General features: G+C 49.0%; 1 protein-coding gene across 2 annotated transcripts in view; it reads right to left on the reverse strand.

Moving 5' to 3' along the window:
* SEZ6 (seizure related 6 homolog (mouse)) overlaps positions 1 to 16,954 on the reverse strand; it is a 55,405-nt gene that overhangs the window by 37,814 nt on the left and 637 nt on the right. The window lies entirely within an intron of this gene.

Here is a 16,954-nt window from a genome sequence, read left to right on the forward strand (position 1 = left end):
ACCACCACCACCACCACCACCATCACCATCACCACCACCACCACCACCACCACCACCACCATATAGTTAACACACTTGGCTGACAACCAAAAGGCTGGACATTCTAGTATGTCCAGAGGTGCTTGGAAAGGAGGCCCTAGAGATCTTATTTGGAAAAGCCAAGTCATTGAAAACCCTATGGAACACAGATGTAGTCGCACACACGAGGAATCACCATGATCTGAAGTAAACTTGACAGACCCTAGGCTGGTGGTTCTTGGGAAAGAGTTAAAATGGGGCAACAATATCTATTCCTCTATTTGAGGCCTGGGAGAAGTGGGGTTTAGTTTGGACTTAGAGCGAGGACTGGAGGCCCTGGGACTTATTTAGGTTTTCTACAAAATCCTCAGGAGAGCTGGGCCTATCAGTCAGTCACTCCTCAGTATATTGTGTTTTCTTCCCAGCCTTGGCCCATTGCTGATGTTCTGAAAGGGCTGGGAGTTTGGTGGGTGACAGTTTGGGCAGAGCCAGCTCAGGAGGACAGCCACAGACACTTGAGCCCAAGCGATTTGACTCAGGATGGAGCCCATGCACACATGTTTCATGGAGAACATCTGGTTATGCTGTTGTCTTGTCCCTGGACAAGTCGGGTATCCAGCCAGGAGCACAGAATGTAGGGGCCTGGCTGGCCACTGCCTTGGGGCTCCTGGGGCAGCCAGAGAAGCTGCCCTGGCCTTGGAGACAGGGATACATTCCCATTTATCATGCACTACTATTGAGCTAGGGGTGCACCTTGCAGAGGATCAACCTCCTCCCAGAACAGCAGTGCTTGGAATCATAGTCTATACAGAAGAAACTGAGGCTGAGAGGCAAAGGAAATTGTAGTTTGTGCTGAAAGCAAATGACAAGTAAGGAGTATGAACTGGATCTATTTCACTGCCGGGGCTCACAGTTTCTATCACATTGTGTGAGCATGTGTGCATGTGGGGTGTGCTTGCAGGTCTAGACATGTGAGAGAAGCTGTAAATCATAATTGTTTGTCCTTGCCCATTGACTCCACCCACCCCAAAACCCTGTCAAGTCCAGAAAAGACCAAGCTCCCAGAAGGAATTTGCTTCTCTATGAGGTGGCTATTCTGCACTCCTTTCCTAGCCCCTCCACCCATTTGCCCCTTTCTTTGACCTAGCCTGCCTCTTCCCAGGGGCATCTGCCCTTGACAGGCCCCCCCTCCAAGTCTGAGAGCCTGCAGGCTTCTTGGGGTTGTCACTGAACTGGGCTCTTTTCTCCCCACTGTCCTCCCTCCCTTGAGGCTGTGACTCGGGTCTGGGGTATAGGGAGCTCCCAGCTAACAGCCATATTCTGTTCTTGGTTTTCCAATTTAAAATCTAATATGGTCTCTCGGCTGCAGAGCTGGGGGGTGGAGAGGTGATTAATGAGGCCTCTGCTACAGTGTCACCTGCTGCGCTCTACACCTTCCCCTGCGGCCCTGTGCTCCCCCTCCTGCCTGCCTGCTGGCTGTGAGGACCTGGGGGCCCTGGCCCTCCCTGCTCTCCAATCCTAGGCAGGATAGGTGGACTAGGGTCCTGGAGGAAGGTCTTGGGGAGAAGAAAGGGCAAGCCTTGGAGGTGGGAGACCCTAATTTCCGGGGCAGGCTAGCAGGAGCAGACAGAGCTGCAAGGACCTCCTTGGACATCTCCTCCCAATTTAGTAACTAATTTGTCTACTGTACCCCCCCTACCTGGTTAGTAGTGTCACTGGGATGGGCTCTCCGTGGAGGGTGGTGGGATGCTGGCTTCCTTCCCTCACTGGAGAGATTTCTGTCCATCTGCCCCCAGGTCCTGTAATCTCCTCTATCTGCCTAATTAAGCAGGAGGAGAAGGAGTGAGGGTGAGGGCAAGGGTGCTAACTACATTCTGACCTCAAGGCGGTGGTGGCCAGAGGGAAAAAGCCCTGAGCTGGGCTCTCAGGTCAGCCATCCCCTCAGGGCCAGCTGCTTGCTTGCACCACCACCACCACCACCACCACCACCACCACCAAATCAGCAGCAGAGACCGTAATTTTCTGAATGGAAAACCTTAGAAATGTCAGCTGGGACTAGAATGGCTGTGGAGGCAGGAACTGCATTCTTCCTGAAGTCAGTACCAGGGCTAGCAGCTCACCCCAATGCACCATCCTCTGCCCTCCAAGCTGGCTTTAGACATTCCCCAGGGACAGCTACTGAGTCCAGCATCTCAGGACTGTGCCCCCCCCCCCCGCCTCCAGCTCCCACTCTGAGGCCCAAAAGTCAGTATCACTGAGGCTCCCTCTCTGGGCCTGTGCAGGCTCTGAGAGGAACTACAGAAGTGTGGCTTTTGGAAAGACAAAGGGGCTGTTCTGGGTACCAGGGACAAATCGCTTTCCTGCCTTTAAGACTTTTGTCTCTGCAAGCTATATTTGAGAGGAAGTGGATTAGGGGAACTAGGGTAAGGCTGGAGGGGTCCTGAGCCCCACCCCCTGGGCTGCCCTGACCCTTAATGCTGGAAAGACTCTGGTTACACACTTCCCTGGAAGTTATCTAGCTGTCTGTTCTTGGGCAAAAGCCAAAGAGCTTCGTGAGATCTTGTCAGAGCCCCGAATCCAGCATAGCAGAATTTGCCACTTACAGGCTGTGTGACCTAAGGCTTCTCCTACCCTCTCTGGACCCATCTGGTTATCTATACACTATGTGTTTCTTGGATTTTTATAAGGCCTTTGGTGGGTGGAGCAAAGCATGGCCCCTGAATTATCAGTGCTCCATGACTAGTATAGATGTGTATGGGGTGGGAGTGCGACAGGGTGGATGCACAGAAAGTCGCTAGATTCTAGGCTTTTCATTTCCATTTGCTGGTCCGTATTGTCTAAGCACTGTAAGACTGGGCTATGTACATGCCAGGCTTTATGTGGAACCTCCAGTCACATATTCTCAATTGGGATTTACCCTCCCAATCCCAAAGATAAAGACAGAAGCTCAGAGAACTGATGTGACCTGTGGGAGGGTGCCTATCTGGACCCAGGAGGCAAACCTGGAGCCCTTCTGGTCCTGCCAAGCCTAAGAGACAGACTTAACGACAGACACAGAAGCAGAAGTTCTGGAAGCAAGAGTAGCCTGAATCTGGTCAGCAGACACCCCATCTGAGAGGCTGGGGCTGAATCCCTCCTTGATCTTCTTGTTCAGGCCCCTTGGACTGTCTACCTTACCCTATCCTTGGCCTTGTCTGTTTCCAGGGCAGCAAGAACAATGACAGGGTGGGACCTAGGAGTCCTAACGCTTCTAATGTTGGCCTTTTGGTCTGACCTGAAGCTGCTTCAGGAAGTGCAAGGGCAGATGAAGAGGTCCCTGAGTGGGGAAGCTCATCCAGATGTGGCTCCTTCCTCCCCACTTCCTTTCAATGCCCTTTTCAGCTTCTCTGGGGGTTGGGGAGACCTGGGAGTTCCAGAATTATTTCTAAATGGCTTGGGAAGAAATTTCTGGAACCCTGCATGCTGCTAGATGCTGGGGGCTTGGGGAGAGGGATAAGATAGCCAGAGACTTCCTTGGTCAGGCACGTGGGATGGAGCCCAACGAGGCCTGTTCCCTCTACTTTCATGGCTAGCCTGAGTGGGGGAAGAGAGGGGTGCAGAGCTGCTAAAAATAGCGGCAGCCACTTCAGCTAGAGTCTCCTTGAGGGTCAGTGGAGCCCAAGATTGGGGAGGAAGAGTGGAAGAGTGGAACGGCCTCCAGGGAGAGGGAGAGACCAGCCTGAGCTGGGACTTGATGAACAACAGCCCCTGGGATATAGTGACAGAGGAACTCGAGGACAGAAGGTCAGAGATATGCAGGGACATATGGATACAGCCAGACGGAGGTACACAAACATGGCTGCTTTCACATCTTGGGGCTCCATCCCCCTCAGGCCCTCAAGAACAAACAGATCTAGCTACTCAGCCCGGAAGACTCCAAGTCTCTCCCTGGCCCCCACCCTGTTTTTGACTTCCAGAAACACTGAAGGCTGGGACTGAGAACACTTTGAACTGAGGAGGCTTAAGCCCTGCCCCCTCTAGGGCCCTGTGTTTGAAGACCAGGAGAGGGGAGGGCCAGGGAGCCCCAGAGGCAAGTATAAATGATACCAGCACAACAGGGACCAGAGTCAGGGGACCAGCAAGGCCAAGGGGCCTTGCTCAGTGGCATTCCTGGCTCCTTAACCTGGGCAACAGAACACTTCCAAACTGGAGTTGGAAGTCAGAGAGGAAACTGAGGCACAGCAAGCGCACATGATTTGACAAAGGTCCCCTAGCCACTAGGAGCTCTGGGGTCCAGGTTCTCTTTTCTGATCCTCCTTATTCCTGAGAACAAGGTTCCCCCACATGGCCTGGTACACCCGCTCCTGGGCTCTGGGACTCCCTGAGCACCTGCTGGCTGGTGGGACTCAAGCCAGACACTCAGCAGGTGGCTGCCTGGGAGACAAAGGAGCTGGCACTCAGCTGCTGGGCCAGGAGGGAGGGAGAAGCTCTGTGTGTGTGTATGTGTGTTTATGTGTCTGTGCTGGGAGGTAGAAGGCAGGGTCTGCTTTTTTGCCTTTATCAAGGACTCAGCCTGCAAAGGGATGGATAAAACAGCATGCAAATGAACATCTGGGGGTGCGGCTCAGTCCCTTTTCACTGGGACCTGAGGCTCTGGCCCTGCCAGCAAGAGGGAGAGTGCTGAGCATGGAGTGAGAAACATGGGAAGGGAGGAATGAGGGATGGAGGGGAGAGGCTGGAGTTGATGCCATAGTATCAGGACTTCTGCTGGGATGCAGGTAACTGCACTGGAGACCCTCTGCTCCAGTTCTGAAGCACATGAGGGTTGGCTGCACATGCTCTGCCTTATTAGGGGTAGAGAAAACCCAGCAGAGATGGAAAGAATTATGATGGAGGGCACTCAGGATGGCTACAAAAGGGAAACTGAGGCCCAGGGCAATCCTTGGCCAAGAGTCTCCTATCTTGAAGGCCAGAGTATTAGATCACATAGGTGCTATTTGGCATCTCATTTGTATCTCATTTAATTAAAATCCGAAGGTCCCTGGTCCAGCGGAGGAGAGAGTCACAGATGAGCTTGTTTAAAATTTAGCATCTTCTCCAAATGGAGTTCCTTAAGGGCAGAGATTATGTATTATTCCTTCCTAGCAAAACATCTGCTAGGTTGGGATGGTGCATAGAGAATGGACAGGCAGATGAAAGACAGGCAGGCTAAGTTCCTAATGATTAGCAGAGAGCACTACTGGTGTTTGGAGGACAGTGACCTCTTGAGGCTGAGCAATTAGGCAAGAAGGAGTGGGAGAACAGAAATAAGCAGAGGGACTCAGGTTAGCATGTCAGGCAGGAAAAATGGCTGGGCAGAAATATAAAGGTTGGGTCAAACAAGGCATGCACAAGGTCTAGGATTCACTCTAGCATCACCACGCGGGCTCCCCACTGCTGCCCTTGTCATGCCCATTCCGTTCCTGCTCATCTCTTGTTCTTGCTAGGCCCAGCCAGGACCTCTCAGTCCCGCCCCTTTCAGCCAGCTAGCTGCAGCTCTGCAGCCACATACCCGGATTGTTGTTGGTGAAACAGCAGGTTTGTTTGCTCTGGAGCCCTCAGAGAAATCTCAACAATCAATGGCCAACAACACTCTGCCGCTGGCTGCAGCATTGATCCTCCTCCCCTCCTAGGGCTAGCTGCTGGGCTGCAGGTAGGCAGGTGGAGGGAAACTGGAGAGGGTTTGGTGTGAGCCCTGCCCTAGGAGCTAGGCTCTAGCAACGAGGGTGGGGTGGGGCGGGGGTGGGGCAGGGACTGGGCTCTTGGTTGAGCTTGAGGAGGTGGAATGGGACAGCCCAAGATTCCAGAACAGGAGTGAACAGGAGTATTTTCATTCCTGTCCTTAGAGGATGAGGGAGTGTGACTGAAGGTCACCAACCTCTGAGTTAAGGCTCAAGCAAGAAGAGTTTACCCAGCTCTCAGACACTAAGCGGATCCAAGCAAGTACACATGTTTCTAAAATTTGACCAGGGGTAGATACTGGGGAGATAAACAGCTATCTTCATTGAACATGAGTTAGGGACCTTTCTGCTTTGGGTCTGACAACAATGGTCTTGAACTTGGCCTATAAAAGGCAGACAATAAGAGCTTCTATCTTATAGAGATGCAATGAGGACTAAATTATATGCATTTTAAAAATTTTTCTTTTTTGTTGTGTACTGTCAAATCCAATCTCTCTAGTGGAGTATCTAATGGATTTGAATCGCATGCCTTTTGGATTGCAGTGCAGCTTCTTGCCATTAGGCCACCAGAGCTCCATGATAATTCATTTTGTACAGTATCTGGTAGATAGTTGTACCTAATAAATATATAATATTACTGTTGCTGTTATTATTATTATTATTATTACTTGAACAGTAATACTTTGCTGGGTCCCCATCTTCCTGTATTGAAGTTCCGCTCCCAGCTGACATTATGGATTGAATTGCATCTTCTTGAAATATGGTTGTAAATCTTAATCTCAACGCCTGTGGTTATAATTCTATGGAGAATAGGTTGTCTTTATGTTAACGAGTCAGGATTAGTGTAGGATGTATCTTTAATCAACCTCTTTTGATATACAAAAGCAATTAAATGCAAGCTGGCAAGCGAAGGTAGGGGGAGATAGATGCTAGGCCACATGAAGATCCACCAATAGTAAAAGCAAAAGGAAATAGCACTTGTGGTATTTCTGTACTAGCAGCGTTAGAAAACTAAGAAAGGGGCCTAATGGTAAAAGCCTACCTAGATCTCCTTGAAAAGACTGTTGGTAGGACGATGAGTGTCAAAGGCAGCTCCGCTCAGGTCTCAAAAGCAAGGGAGGGGAGCTATAGAGTAAGTTGATATCATCTTAGAGAATATATATGGTGCCAGCAACAGAGCGTTAATAGAATTGTGGACGTTAAATGTGCTACTGGTGAGGCTTTAAAAGAAAATAATGAACAGGTGATTAAACACTGGGGGAATAGGCAATGTTTTTTAGTGCAGTGCCAAAGAGCTTGTCTAAATCATGCTAAAATGTTTGGTGGAAGGTAAAATTTTCAAGTGATAGCTTGGATATCTAACTGATAAGATTCTAAGCAAGATCTTAAAGAGATCATGAAGTTTCTCCTTACCACTTATGTAAAATGTGACAGGAAAGAGATGGACTTTAAAATGAACTGTGCAAAATGAAAACAGAACATAAAGATCTGGAAACCTCTAAGATGCCAAATAAGTACACATGCCTTGGACTGTTCAACAAGGATGTGGCTATACAATCTTCTGTTGAAGAGATGGATTCTGTGACTGATTTAGCTCACCAGCTCACAAGGAAGAAAACCTGGCAGCTTACTTAGACTGAAGAGACAAGGAAAAAGTGAAAGGTAGAATGCTGTCTGTCCCTCAATCTACAGGTGGGAAACAGGGCAAAGAAACTGGACCTTTAGTTGAGGTCCTCCAAGGAAAAGAAAGGGCTATCTATCCTTGGAAGAGCTCCAAGATCAGCAGAAAAGCTGAAAAAAACATGGGAAGCAGGACTTTCTGTCGAAGGATAGGGCTATAGCTTCATCGATTTCAAAACACTGAATCTTCACCAGTTTGGTTGTTTAAAAAAAAATCACTAGAATTGACACTTTATTTCTAGATTTGTGTTTGTTGTTTCTGACTGCTTCAATTTTGTAAGCCAAAACACCCATGGCTTTATTAAATGGCTTCTTCATCATTATGGTTTCCCTAAAAACACTGCTTCTGGTCAAGGAGCTCCAGTTACAAGTAGGAAAGGGTAATGCAATACAGATTTTTTTTGTGTGTGTGCAATACAGATTTTATATAACTTTTTGTTTCATTCATTCACATTGTACTTTTTAAAAAATTATTATTTTTTTGTGTGTGTACCATCAAATCGGATCTGACTGGTACAGGAGATTGCCACTCCTTCTCCAGCAGAGCATCTGGTGGATTCGAACTGCGCACCTCTGAGCGTGCAGTTCAGCTTCTTGCCACTAGGCCACCAGAGCTCCCTGCACATTGTGCTTTATAGAATCTTTCCTTTACATTGTGTTTCATACAATCATTCATATACATTGTACTTGTGATTAATTACTATTGATTTGTGCCGATTATGACATTTTGAGTTTTGAGTCCCCTCTCCTGTTCCTTCACACCCTTCTGTCATCAGCCCACTAACCTCTTCTTTCCTAGACATCAATTTGGTTTTGAAGTGTGGGGTTGTCTTTAAGATGTGCTAGGCGATGTGCCTATAGAAGCAAGGATGCCATGCCCAAGAGGCAGAAAAATGGAGCCTGTCAGGGCCAAGGAGGTAGGCTTACCACCTGGACTGTCCCATTGGGCTGTCTAAAGCCAAGAGCTCAGAGTGCAGAGGTTGTGACCAGTTCCCAGACACTGGAATGCAGGGCTATCATGCAGATGGTCTCCGAGAATTATTTAAAACCTTGTTTTAATTATTTAAAAACCTTATTTTCAAACCTTGAGAGCTGATGTACATTGTTCTGTGGGGTTTCGAAGGTACTTGGTGCCTGTTCTCCTTTCCCCCATCCAGTTCCTCCCATATGTAATAGAAATGTGTACTTTGTACTGACACCACTACTGTATTTGAAAACAGGGAAGTTGTATTCTAGATTCTCCAGGTTCACAGATGAACGCTTCATAATGTTTATTGCCAACTTTAATCACAATAGTATGTTTTAAGTATCATTATACATTGCTTACATGTAGTATTGTTAGATCATATGAATAGTAACCAAAATTTTTCTGTAAAATCTTTCTACACTAAAGTACATTATTAGTAATTGAACTGAAGTTTAACATTTTTTTCCTCCTTTTTTCCCCTTTAATTACTATTTCCTTTTCAAAAGAGTTACTAATATAGGTTCACAAGTAGCATTCACCATGATACTGTAGCTAAAATACTAGAAAATTTGACAAAAATCAGAATTATAAAAATACCAGCCATTACACTCTTGTGGCTCATGTTGAAAAAACCACATGATTCAAAGAATCATTGTAACTGGACAGTGATAGCTCTGACTAGAGCATTGTTGTTGTTGTTTTGTGCCATCAAGTCGGAACTGACCCATAGCTGAACCTCCAGTGGGTTTTCAGAGCCAGTAGTAATCGCATTGGAGAAGATTGCCCATCCTTCTCCTGCAGAGCACAGTAGAAGGTTCAAAAAGTAAATTTCAGCCTTGTAGTATATTGATACATATAAGTTGGGCTTGCTGTTGTTGTTGTTGTTATCGCTTGCGACTCATAGCGACCCTATGAACAACAGCCCTAAACTCTGCTCTATCCTGTGCCAATCGCACTGCCTCTGACACTCCCATCCCGATTATCCCAGTCACTGAATCAATCCACCTCATAGAGGGTCTTCCCCTCTTGCACTGTCCCTCCACCCTTGCAAGCATGATGTACCTCTCCAAGGATCTGTCCCTCCTTACAATATGTCCAAAGTGGGCTTAAGCAAAATATTTTTGTTGTTATAATTATTGGGAAATTTTTACTTAGAAAATATGTCTCTGCTGAAATACTGAGCAAAATTTTATAGACTGTCATTTTCATGTCACTCCCTTTAACAATGTCACCTGTTTCACCTGCAGTTTCATAGTCTTCTAATGACACTAATTTGTGTTTTACATGTGGCAGGAACATAGGACCAAAGGATGAAAAGTTTTCTACTTGTGTCCTCCTAGAGTATGTATTGGAGAAGGTGCAGCCAGAGCGCTCCTTGGAGGCAAAGAGGATAAAGCTTAGTCTCACATACTTTGCTTGGGCCTGTTGTTAGGAGACATTATTCCTTATAGAGGGACATCAATGCTAGGAAAGGTGGATGGACAGCAAAGAAGAGGCAGCTCTTCAACCAGGTGGATTGACACAGTGACTACAGCAATGGGCTCGAGTGTTTCAGAGATGGTGAGGATGGCACAGGACAGGACAAGGTCTGCTGTCCTTGAGTCATACTCAATAGCACCTAACAACAACAAGAGTTATTGTTATGTGCTGTCGCTTGAGACTCATAGCAACCCTATGCAAAACAGCCCTGAACCCTGCTCTATCTTGTGCCAACTTTATTGTCTCTGACACACCTACCTCATTACCCAAGTCACTAAATCAATCCATCTCATCGAGGGTCTTCCTCTCTTGTGCTGTCCCTCCACCCTTCCAAGCATGATATCCCTCTCTAAGGACTGGTCTCCCCTTGCAACATGCCAAAAGTATGTCAGACGAAACCTCAGAATCCTTGCCTCCAAGGAGCAGACTGGTTTCACCCTCTCTAGGACGAAGTTGTTTGTTCTCCTGACACTACATGGTATATTCAATACTCTTCTCCAGCATCACAGCTCGAAAGTATCAATTGTCTATCATCTCTAGTCATTGTCCAGCTTTCTGATGCATAGCAAGTAATTGCAAAGACTGTGGCCTGGATCAGGTGCTCTTTAGTCTCCAGACTGACGGTTTTGCTCTTTAAGACTCTGTAGAGGGCCCTGACAGCAGACTTTCCCAATGCAATTCATCTCTTGATTTCCTGACTTCTGGTACCAAGAGTGCTGACTGTGGAGCCAAGCAAACTAAAGCTGTTAACAATCTCAGTCTCTTCACCATTTATCATGATGCTGCCAATAGGCCCAGTGGTGAGAATCTTTGGTTTTTTGATGTTGATCTTCAATCCATAATTAAGGCTACAGTCCTTGGCCTTCTGCAGCAAGAACTTCAATAAGAGTATGTGCTTTAAAAAAAAAAGAGTATGTGCTGTAAATCCTAATCTCAATGCCCAGTGATTGTCATCCATTTGGTAATGAGCCTTTCTTACATTAATGAGACAGGATTAGTGAAGGATGCATTTTGAGTCAATCTGTTCTGAAATATTGAAGAGACTAAGTGTAAATTAGCAAGAAGAGATGAGGGAAGAGACATGTCACATGAAGATCTTTCCAAGCAAAAGCAAAAAGAGACAAAGTTCCAACAGAAACAGCCATTCCCTAGAGCTGGCACCTTGAATTTGGACTTGCAGCCTCCTGCACTTGACCCAAGCCATGATCTTTGCAATTACTTGCTATGCATCAGAGAGCTGGACAATTAATAAGGCTGACAGAAGAAAAATCAATGCCTTTGTGTTGTAGTACTGGAGAAGAGTGTTGAACATACAATAGACTCCTAGGAGAACAAATAGATCGGTCACGGAGGGGGTGAAAGACGCTGCTCCTTGACACAAAGACTCTGAAGCTCCATCTTATATACTTTGGACATGTAGCCAGGAGGGACCAGTCCTTGGAGAAGGACATCATGCTTGGAGAGGTGGAGGCACAGTGCAGGAGAGGATGACCCCAGATGAGATGGATTGACACAGTTACTAGGGTAATGGAAGCAGTTATATCAGAGGCAGTGAGACTAGCTCAGGATAGGACAGAGTTCAAAGCTATTGTACATAGGGTCTCTATGAGTTGCAAGTGAATAGATGGTACATAACAACAACAACATACTGTGAGATACAAGATTGGGCAGGATTTTGTGCTATTGTTCATAGATAGGGTAGCTGTGAGTCAGAGTCAACTCTACAGGACATAACAACAATGAGAAAATAAACGTCTGTCTGTTAAAACTATCCACCTGTGGTATTTCTGGGAGTTGGGATAGGTTTTCTACTTACTGACTGTGAAACCCCTGGTGAATGACTTAGTATCTCGGAAATTCGGTTTTCTCATCTGTCAAGGGGCGCTATTAGTCTCTTGTTCCAAGAATTAAATAGAAAAGATTTGTGAAAAGCTTGTATCTGAAGCTCCTGGGTGTTTTGGGCCCAGGTCTCATGCTTTAGTATATATTTCTGGAATGACTGAGTGGATTGGATGGACCCCAGGACTTGTGAAAAGCTTGGAGACCTGAAGTGTCTTGGTGATGTGATTCAAGGGTATACCATGCTCAGAGCTACTTCCAAGGTTCCATCTTGTTCCCTTCAAGTTGGACCAGAGTGAGTCTAAACTTGAGATTAAGAGGCCTATGAAGCCAGATGGAGTGGGGTTGTTATTGTTGTTAAGCGCCGTCAAGTCACTTGCGATGCATAGCGACCCTATGTACAATCGCTCTGAACCCTGCTCTATCAACCTCTTATTGTCTACCCCCATTATTACTCTAGTTACTAAGTCAATCCATCTCATCCAGGATCTTCGTCTCCTGTGCTGCCCTCTACCCTCCTAAACATGTCCATCTCTAAGGACTAGTCCCTCCTGGCAACATGCCCAAAGTAGTAAGACGGAACTTCAAAATTCTTGCCTCTAAGAAACAGCCTGGCTTCACCTTTCCCAAGTTGAACCTGTTTGTTCTCCTAGCAGTCCATGATCTATTCAATACTCTTCTCCAGCACTGCCTTTTATTCCAGTCTTTAATACAAACCAGAAGAGGTGGGTAGTTAAGTGTTGTGAAGACAAATCAAGAAGCCTGTGCTCTGAGCTTAGCTCTGCAACTATCTTCTATGCAATCCCGTTCATTTATTGCACATGTATTTAATGTCTACATACTAGGCTCTGTGCTGGGACACACACAGTGGGGACACTGAAGGGTAGCTTGGGAGAAGCTTTCGTCCTCCCAGAATGGCCATCAGCACTCCACCCCCAAGTCACCTCAGGCTGACAGCGTGACAGCTTAATTTGTGGAAGGAAAAAAACGAAGTAAAAGCTATAATTTACAGTTGGGATAATTGGCCAACCGTTAGGAAGGGGGAAAAATCGTAACATACAATCTATGTAAAAATAGTGTGCTTGCTCCGCAAACACAGCTTCAAGACACAGTCCCAGCTGCCATGAGCCCACCTCCCCTCTCCAACCAACCAGCTAACCCTCCGCTTTTCTTGAATAGAATTCTGGAGCTTTCCCAACATGGTTGGGGCTAAGGCTGACTTGGTATCCCCTTTTCTGATTTCAGTTTTGCTGCTTGGGAGGAGCATCAAGCAACCAGGTGCCCTGATGAGAGAGGTCAGGGCATTGTGTAGTACAGAAATGTCCCTTGAGCAAGGCTGCGTGTCAGGAGAGGCTTATTCTGTGAAGCCACATAGTAGATGCTCCATAAATATGTGCTGATGCATTACATGAGTTGCCAGCTAAGCTGAGAGCTGAGGCATGGCGAGAGCCAAGCTGGCTCAGGGTGAGGAAGAATTTCAGGCAGAGAGAATGGCAAAGACCCAGAGGTGTTTGAGAATGTGGCTGGTTTAGGGAACTGAACTGGAAATGCTATAGGTCTGGCTGGGAGAGTTGGCTTCCTGGACCTGCTGCTTCCCAGCTGGAATTGCAGACTTAGGTCTGGAAGGGGCTTTGGAGACCTTCATGTCTGCTTCCCACCTTCCAAGTGCTGACCAGAAGCCTCCTGAATGCAGATCTGGCTCCCTGTCCCCAGGTTAGGCCAGTAAACAGAGGAGGACCTGACTGACTAATTCTGTAAGTCCATGATGGCTTCCAGGCTTGGCAAACTTTTTTGCAGCCTTACATCAAATGTTCCAGAAAATAGAGGACCAGAGAGGACAGGGTTTGCCTGGTGCCACTGGGGTAGCCTGAACTACTAAGTCCCTGAGAGATTCCTTCGTTAAAGTAACCTCTGCCTCCAGACCCTTTCCCAAGTCCTGTCTTCTTGCTTGGGGGTGGGAATAGGGTACAACTCCTGCCCAGCAGCTATGTCTAGGAAGGGGAAAGGGAGTAGCATCTCTGAACTGAAGCAGGATTCTGGGGCTACTGAGACTTGTTATTAGAAGTGCTCAAGTTGTCAGGACAGAACTGTCCACAGGGTCTCCTTGGCTGCAATCTTAATTGGAGCAGATCACCACACCTTCTTCCTCTGCTGCCGCCATCCTTAGGATCAGAAACTGAGTGCTTAAAGGCTGTGTAACCAGGGCTCCTCTAGTGGGGCCAGGATGAGCAGGCAGGCTTTGCCCACTGCGATGTAGGCAGGCGACCATGAGAAGGAGTCTGGCAGGGGAGAAGGAGGAAGCTTAATTTCTAATTAAGCCCAGTTTCCAATTAAGCCTAGTCTCTTCTGTGTCTCCTTGCTCCCTATTTAGCACCCCAAGGCGTCCCCAAGGCATTTTAAGCCACCACCCTGCTGAGGAGGCTGGGACAGATGCCAGGGCCTGCCATGCGTGATGGGCTTATGCCTGTGAAGGGCCACAGCCGACCTAGCCTGCTCTCCTCCCTGGTGCAGAGGCTGGGCCTTCCAGCCTCCCTAGAAGCCCCAGGTGCCTCCCATCCGCTACTGCAACCTTCGTGGCTCTGAGGCATGTACACGGTCTTCTGTAGTTGTATTTTGTTGGATTTATTTTTTTTTAAAACCAGCTTCAACTTCCTAATCCAAAGTGCCAGACAGGGGCCAAGGAGCAGGGTCTGGTTTAGGCTTCAGTGGAAGTCCCTAAACTCAAGAACGCATCAGAATCCCGAACCAAGGAGATCAAGGATTTGCAGCAAACAGCAAATTTCCATTTTAGGCTAAGGCAGCCTGGGTTTATTAACCCCTACAGAACTGGGGCTCCTGGAGACCTCCTCGCCCTTTTCCTTCCTCCAGTCCTCCTTTCCCAGATTCTCTTCCTCGGTTCCTGCAGAGTGAGCAAATCCCACATGCTGTCCCCTCTTCGCCTTTCCATCACGCACTCAAACAGAGCTCAGAGAGGGGGAGTAGCAGGTCCAAGGTCACACAGCGGAGGAGGCAGGCTCTAATCCTGGAGACCCAACCCCACCTCAGTCCCTGCTGCTTCCACCTTCACAATCTCCCCAGGCCACATTCGCACATGCAGAGTTTAATTAACTTTATTGATATTCAGAAATTAGGGGAATGACTAAAGGTAATTGCTCATTAAAAATCATTAAACTGACACAGCAGGCACTGGCACAGCGCCGCCCCTCCCACACGACTTCCTGGGCCCCCTCAGTGGCAGGGCCTGGCTAGGAGGGGCTGAAGGTTTGGGGGATGCTGGGTGGCCCACAGTGGCCTTCACATCAGAATAGGGCAGAGAGGACAGCACTGATGGGGTAAGGCCAGGCCCATCCCAATCCCGTTCTGACTCTGCAGCCTTTGCCTCTCTCACCTCCTGTGGCTTTGGGGCCTCCCTGCTGCACCCTGCTGCTGTATCTTTTCGTCATTGTGTGGTCTGCGTCAGAGCAGATCCCCAAAGCCTTCATCTTGAGATAGCAACACTCTGACACATGCCTGACCTCAAATGCCCACAGGCCAAGGCCTTTGCTGCTTCCAGCTTGCTTTCACGAGGCTGAAGCCTCAGCAGCTGGGAGACAGCTGAGCAGGGCTGGAAGCCTCGCCTGGGGTGGGATCCATCCCAGCCAGTCCCAGCCGGTCCAGGTCTGAGCTCCCAGCCTTCTCACACATCCTAGTTCTCACCTGGCCTTCTGGAGCCTCTTCCTTTCCCTTGGAGAGTGGGTGACCCTAGAGATCATCCCCCACCCCTGCAGGTGCACCTGTAGCTCACAAACCCTTGGTCAGGGACCTCCATGGACACTGAAGAAGTCCAAATCGGGTGAGTCAGAAGGGGACACGAGGCAGGGACACATCGATCTTGGGCCACAGAATGGACAGATTACTTTCACCACCCACCCCTCTGGAAGGGCTCCCGTGTTCTCACACTCGTTCTCACACTCGAGGCTACCTCAGTCCGAGACCTGCAGTCTCATTTCAGCTTTGCACGGAGCTCTTTAGCAGAGACCTCAAGCCCTTGTCCTACCCGCTGACTGGGTCAGCCGGCTATAGGGGAGGAGGTCCGACCTTACTCAACATCCCGACCTCCTCAAGTACTGACACACACACCCAGACACACTACTCCAGACACACAGAACCCTGATCATCCTCACGTTCACATTCACACGCCACACACAGGGCATCAGCCTACACCCAGCCTACGCACCCAGGGCCTGTACCCTAGGGGGGGCTGTCCAATCCAACCAGATACTCCTTGGACAGTTGAGCAGAAAATCGGACTTCTCTCTACACCCCCCTCCTCTTCCTTCACTCCCTTCTAGGGGCTCTGAGGATCTTGCTATTCACCTCTACACTCTGTCTCCTCACCCCCCAACAGTAACAGAAACAGCCAGCTCCCCGCACCGTCCGCTCTCCGAGCTCCAGAGGAGCAGCCAGGGAAGGGTCAGGACCCTGGGTGGATGGAGATAGAGGCACAGAGAGGGGCTTAGGGGTGTCTGGGGCGGCAGATGGGAGAAAAGTGCCGTCCAGGACCCCGACTGACTTCGGGTCTTGCTGCCCTACCCTCGTATGTGATCTGGAAGGATCGGTGAGGTTAGACACTCTCATTTCCTCCCCAGCTCCACATCTGGTGCTAGAAAGCCTGTGGAAAGGACGGCAGGTTCCAAGTCCAAGCACAGCCTGGGCGACCCCCACCCACTGGCTGCCGTGAGAGGACAGTCACGTGTCCTTCGCTTTGATGACAGCTTAGTTGAGAGGGGTCGGCGGTTTCCTTCCCCGACTCTCGCTACAACACCGTCGCTCCACAGCGAAGCTGCCCTCAACTCGGGAAGTTGAAGTTGAGGTCAGGCTTGGAGAGGGGCTCTAGGGGGGCCACAGGATGCAGGGTGGGCGGGAGCCCGCAGAACGGCAGACCCGAGGGAGGCCGAGCTCGGGGCGCGCACGGGGAGCCAAGGGAAGGTGGGTTCAAGGGAAGGACTTCGTGGAGAACACAGTCCCGGCCCCGGACCTCGGCCGCCGCAGCCCAAGGAAGAACCAGAAGCCGATGGGGGCCCCGGGCCTCCAGACTTTCTCTCTCGAATTGAGCGCTAAGCTCCGGCTCCCGCGGGGCAGCGCGGTGGAGGGACGTGAGCTCCGTTCCAGCCCCGCTCGGGCCCCAGCCCTCCGTTCTCTCCGCAGTGAGGACGCGAGAGGCCCCGGAACCCGCGTCAAAGTCGAGCGAAGTTTGGCGGCCGCGGGGGAGGCGGGACCGCGGGCGGCCACC

The sequence above is a fragment of the Elephantulus edwardii genome, unplaced genomic scaffold (assembly GCF_000299155.1).
Source record: "Elephantulus edwardii isolate Elephantulus edwardi_28Jun2011 unplaced genomic scaffold, EleEdw1.0 scaffold00094, whole genome shotgun sequence".
In the NCBI taxonomy this organism is placed as follows: Eukaryota; Metazoa; Chordata; class Mammalia; order Macroscelidea; family Macroscelididae; genus Elephantulus; species Elephantulus edwardii.